Genomic DNA, 6,000 nt, shown 5'->3' on the forward strand with positions numbered 1-6,000 from the left:
TCTCAGGAGCCAAACCCTTTATCGACAGTCTTGACTACTTTGCGATTGCATTGGGCAGACAAAAAAAAAGCCTTCATTGAGGAGAGGGGAGGCTATGCTTGGTTTTATAGAAAATAAAATGAAATGTGAAAAAAAAAATGTTTTTAAAAATGAAGTATACAGGCAACGAAAGCACATTAGGTTACTCCTATTCCATCTGCATATGGGCACCGTCTCACGGCTGGATAGGCTGCGATTACGCTGTCAAAATCCATGCTATAACGAACAGCGTTACCACTAAAAGCAGCGTTTGGTTGGTCTTTAAATACCCATCAGCGCTGCTTGAAATTAGCACTTTGGATCATGTTTAAAGGGCACACCTCAAATATTTCCACCCCGCCCATCTGAGCGCAAGCAGGCTGATGTAAGACAGGTAAATTACCAAACCTGGCATTAGGGCTGGAAAATGCCAGTTACATGACGATTGCAAAGTAACGTGCATTTGACACTAGTGCCGCCTTAATGCCAGACGAAAAATAGAGCCCATAGTATGTAATGATAAACTTGTCACCAAATGCAGAGCAAATTTGGCTGAAAGTTAGGCTCTATCTTGGATATGGTCACATCAAGGTATCTTGAATTGGTTTGATGGTATGCCAATTCTGGCTGCATTAAATAGCATTGTCAGTTTGTATTGCAGTCATGATTTCTTGGCAGACAGGGTGTTGTGTGACAGATGGTGCTCACAGTATAAAGACTGGGGACGAGGAAATGTTGCGTTGCCGTTATATCTGAAGCATGACCGTATTGGGCATAAAACATACACTACTGTTCAAAAGTTTGGGGTCACTTAGAAAGGTACTTGTTTTTGAACAAAATAGCAAACATTTTTGTCCATTAAAATAACATTAACATTGTCCATTAAAAAATAACATTGTCCATTAAAAAACACAGAACACAGGAGTGGTGGTTGCTGATAATGAGTCTCTGTACGCCTATGTAGATATTCCATATAAAAAATCAGCCGTTTCCAGCTACAATAGTCACGTACAACATTAACAATGTCTACACTGTATTTCTGATCAATTTGATGTTATTTTAAAAAATGGACAACAAAAAAAGATCTTCCAAAAACAAGAACATTTCTAAGTGACCCCAAACTTTGGAATGGTAGTGTATATATTTTCATTGTGTACTTTTCATTTAGCCATTTTGCAGGAGAAGGGAATCATATTGCCTATAGGGTACGATAAGTGCAGGATACTATTTGTTCAATTGTATTTTTTTTATAGATCGAGAAACAAACATTAAATGATTAAATACTCCCTATGATTCCTAGTAAATTCTAAGGAACCCATCCCATTAACTGTAAAATGGTCTAATGTAGTAGTCAAAGGGCCATTTTATATTATTTCAACATTGGTTTGGGATTTTTGTTTGGTCTTTATTTTGTCAAAGACTTGTACTTATCTAAATGAATATACTTACATTCTGCCTATTTGCATGAATCCCAGCCAAAAGCTAATTAGAGGTTTAGTGGGTGCGGCTAGAGTTAGCAGTGAGGGCAATGTCCTGAGCACCTGTCTACGTTCCTACTACATTCTCTGTACCCTCTGTCCAAGTGTGCTAACTGCTTGGTTTTTAATTAAAACAGAAACAGTATTATGTGAACGTGAAACACATAATCCCATTCATTGGCAGTTCAACAAAGAAGCCATGTGTGTTAAATTTTCTGCTTCCACCCGTGGAACTGGATCCCTTAAATAAGACATACCATTGCACTCTACCGGTAACATCAAAACCTCAAAAATAAATAAGATCATATGCAGCTAGCCATAAGCTTACCACACCATTCCTGTATTCGTAATCATTTAGTCTACGTTGCAACAGTTTTCACAATTTATCAGTAACGTTCTCCGTAACAGTTAGAAATGTTTTTCTTGCTATGAATATGATATGTGGTTATTTATCTACCTTAGTTGAATGCACGGACTGGAAGTCGCTCTGGATACATTTCTGCTAAAAGCCTAAAAAGTAAATGTACTCTTTCAAAGCATGCCGAGTATTATTCTAAATGAACTCACCCCCAAACAAGACCACATTTGGTCTGCCTGGACTCCAGGCCAAATCTGAACCAATCATAGATTAAGTACAATACAGTAGAGTTTACGTCATAGAGTACAGTCAAGTAGAGTGGAGTTCAGTACATTACACTGAACTTTACTATACTCACACTTAATTTACTGTATGAACATTACTGTACTGTACTCCACTGTACAGGGCCCAGTTTCCCGATAGCGATGGATCTTAGGCTTACGAGTGTTTTAACAATGCATCTTGCCTACAATGACTGAATATGTAACATGCATTTCCCAAAACACCACACAGATAGTGACCATTCTAAGTGCATCGTTGGAGCATATGTCGATACTGACAGGGTCTCTCTTCAGCTTTCTCAATTCAAATCTTACCTTAACATTAGAATTATTTCACAATACTGATGACAGATCAGCTCCTAGAGAAATATTTCCACAACAGTTGCAAATATTGACCTGGCTTATTCTAATGCTTACCCAATAAAAATGCATTAAATCACAGTTTTGGCACGTTAGGCTACACATCATTAAATATATTGAGACAAATTACAGACAGTAGCCTAGCTTACAAGTAGCAAAATAGAACTCGACTGAACATGAAATGTATTTTAATATAATTAAAATAGCCTACTGTTTATTTTAATGCCGTCATCTCAGTTTTCATTTAAAGCATTTTTTTTTTAATACTTGTTTGTATCAATTGCAAAGACATTGGCAACTTTGTATTTGCAGTCAACTTTGTTCTGAAGTTATCGGCGGTCACAGATAGAAAAATAAATCAAGTGACACAGGAGGGTAAAACAGTATATAACAATGCGCTGTGCATCAAGGTGTCTGAGGCAGGCATTCGTTTGCGTTCATTTTGAAGTGCAACGTTAACGCTGGTTCTGGGAAACAGCTCGGAGATTTAACGATGATCCTACGAAGGTTCTAATGGTGAACTTAACATGCTTTTGGGAAACCGGGCCCTGAACTATAGCCCTTATATCAGTGTGAATGCTATTGTAAGTAATAGCATGGCTTCAATGTGGAGTGCAAATGGGTTCAAGTTAACCTATGTAGGGATAGGTCTACATTTAGATCTTGTTTCTGTAAGCCATTTAACAAACTATAAAACGGACTAACATTGGAAATGGAGTTGATTCCAAGGAAATGCATAAAAGGCCGTAAAAACACAACCTGAAGCAACCACTGAACAAAAATATAAACATGCAAAGTGTTGGTCCCATGTTTCCTAAGCTGAAATGAAAGATCCCAGAAATGTGTTTACATCCCTATTAGTGAGCATTTCTTCAATATAATCCATCAACCTGACAGGTGTGGCATATCCAGAAGCTGATTAAACAGCTTGAATATTACACAGGTGCACCTTGTGCTGAGGACAATAAAAGGCCACTCTAAAATGTAAACTTTTGTCACACAACACAATGCCACAGATATCTCAAGTTGAGGGAGCGTACAATTGGCATACTGACTGCAGGAATGTCCACCAGAGCTGTTGCCAGAGAATGCAATGTTCATTTCTCTACCATAAGCCACCTCAAATGTCATTTTAGGGAATATGTCAGTATGTCCAACCGGCCTCACAACCGCAGGCCACATGTAACCACGCCAGCCTAGGACCTCCACATCCAGCTTCTTCACCTGCCGAATCAGGAGGGGGGGAGTATTTCTGTCTGTAATGGCCTTGATTTGGCCCAAACATAGACGTTTATGTTTCACAAGTTTTGACAGCACAGTAGATCACAGCAGAGTACAGTATAGTGAAGTACCAGACGGCTGTGGAGTTTGAAATTAAGGCCGGATCCCAATCGGAAAATAAATTATTACTTTGGATGTTGAAATCAAAGCCAGGGTGGACAGACCAAATTTCCAGATCAAACTTTGGATGGTGCTCACTAGACTATAGCTTTGTTTATGGGATGAGTTATTCAGCCATAATTTCATAGCAGCATTGAATAGACATCAGGTTGCCTTCAATGTATAGCCAATTCCCCTCCTGCAGATGTAATGATGATACCCAAATGATGCGTTAAAATGATATGCATCCATAGCAGAGCAGTTATTGAAATGCATTATGCTGCTTCTTGACAGGTGGCTTAAGTATAGGCGACAGTGTAGCTTGATGCAGAAAAAAAAATGCATTGCCTACAAACATGCATTAAAGCAAACCGAACACTAGCTATTTTTATTGTCATTGAATAATAGCCAAATGTTTAGGTCATACATTTGATAATATAATATGTCAATACGAAACGTCTCATTCCCGCCCTAATCACTGTCGTAAAAAAGAAGCCGTGCACATTCTCACATCTCTCGATTTTCGAAATAAAGTAGTCTTTTAGGCTATCGATAAGGATACCGAACTACGGGACAGCCAATTGATAAGCAAGGTAGAGAATATCATGCATCCAGCAATCCACACCCTAAAAGCAATGCGCATGCGTCCCAGCCAAACAAAGGACTTGGCATTACCAATCGAAGTTTCACTCCAACCCAATAGTATTTGAGATGTAATTGCAACGATGGACACTAAAAACGATAACGATATTTTACTTATTATTTAACCGAATCAGATATGATGCTACATATTTTAATGATGCTAAAGAGTCTTGCGAAAGGATAAGCGCTCTAGTAGCCTACACCCCCCCCCCACATCACACATGCATACAAGAACTGAGCATCTCCTATTTGTGCACATTCAGATGAAACATGATATTAATAAATCAGTCACCTATGACATAATTCCGTCGCGTTCAGATGATAAGACTGTGTGTGTGTGTGTGTGTGTGTGTGTTACATGTAGCACAGTTAATGTGTCACACCTCCATACACAAAGAGGTGGGGCAAAGAACCTTATTTCTGGAATTACTATAATTTCCATTTGGAGATGTTCCGCAATCTCTATAAAATTTGGAGTTTCTGTGCATTTGGTCAGCCTAAATTGTGATATTTGTGCATCATTAGCACACAATGTTTGTAATTAGTCATATTTACTTTTAAAGAGCTCATACATCAATAAACTACACTATTATCAAGACATGTAAAATACTTGTATGGCGGAAAAGGTCCATACTCCACCAGACATTGTGCACGAGAAAGAGAACACACCCCTTTATAGAATTGCATAGAAGGGAAAACGGACAAATTATGACATTTCCATTGCAAACAAGGTTACTCATACATTCTTAGGATTTTTCCACATAAATCATTGTCAAGTCAATTTGCTCAGAAGTGCTCCTTTTTTGTCAAATACACACCATTATCCAACGTGCGCTCTAGCTATCCAAATGGATAGGTGAAAAGCACAAATCTACACACCCAGAAAATAAAACGCTTTAAAAAAAGCGCACTTGAGCAATTGTTAATTATTTTCAAAAATAAATCTTCAATGGAGTAATTCTTACCGTTGACAGTGAAGTTACAAAGCCCTCCTTTCAGTAAGTGTGTTTTATCAAGCGGCTTCGCCTGTGCGCGTGGTAGCTTGTGCCTATTATGGTAGTGTTCTGCGTGGCTCACTCTGCATTTCCCTGGCGCCACGCGCACGTACACGCACGCACACGCACGCACACGGTTCACTCCATTCTGGCGATCATTTGGGCGCGCGACGCTGCTGAGAAGTGGAGGGCTGATCTACAAATGGCTAAAGGGGCTTTCACATGGGCCACGATAAACAGCAATTGAACCGCGAGGCAGGCATTCGATTATGTGTAGAGACCAGCGGTCCCGGTTGTTATCAGCTCGAATGTCCTCGTTAAAACATTGGTTGATTGGTTTACAAGATGCACTCTGCTCATTGGTCAAACATGCACAGCACCTGCTCTTGACTTCACCTAATTTCATACTTTGGAGCCTAGAGTGCTGATCCATTAGCCACGTCTCACAGGCATGAGAAACACAAACCACACTGCTTGTAAAACTGCTT

General features: G+C 39.3%; 1 protein-coding gene across 1 annotated transcript in view; it reads right to left on the reverse strand.

The window, feature by feature from the left end:
- Positions 1–5,760, reverse strand: part of basp1 (brain abundant, membrane attached signal protein 1) — a 45,205-nt gene extending 39,445 nt beyond the window's left edge. Inside the window, exon 1 of the mRNA XM_055867577.1 lies at positions 5,483–5,760. The gene's annotated coding sequence lies outside the window, so the exon portion shown is untranslated. The remainder of the gene's footprint in view (positions 1–5,482) is intronic.
- Between the last annotated feature and the right edge of the window lie 240 nt (positions 5,761–6,000).

The sequence above is a fragment of the Salvelinus fontinalis genome, chromosome 17 (assembly GCF_029448725.1).
Source record: "Salvelinus fontinalis isolate EN_2023a chromosome 17, ASM2944872v1, whole genome shotgun sequence".
In the NCBI taxonomy this organism is placed as follows: domain Eukaryota; kingdom Metazoa; phylum Chordata; class Actinopteri; order Salmoniformes; family Salmonidae; genus Salvelinus; species Salvelinus fontinalis.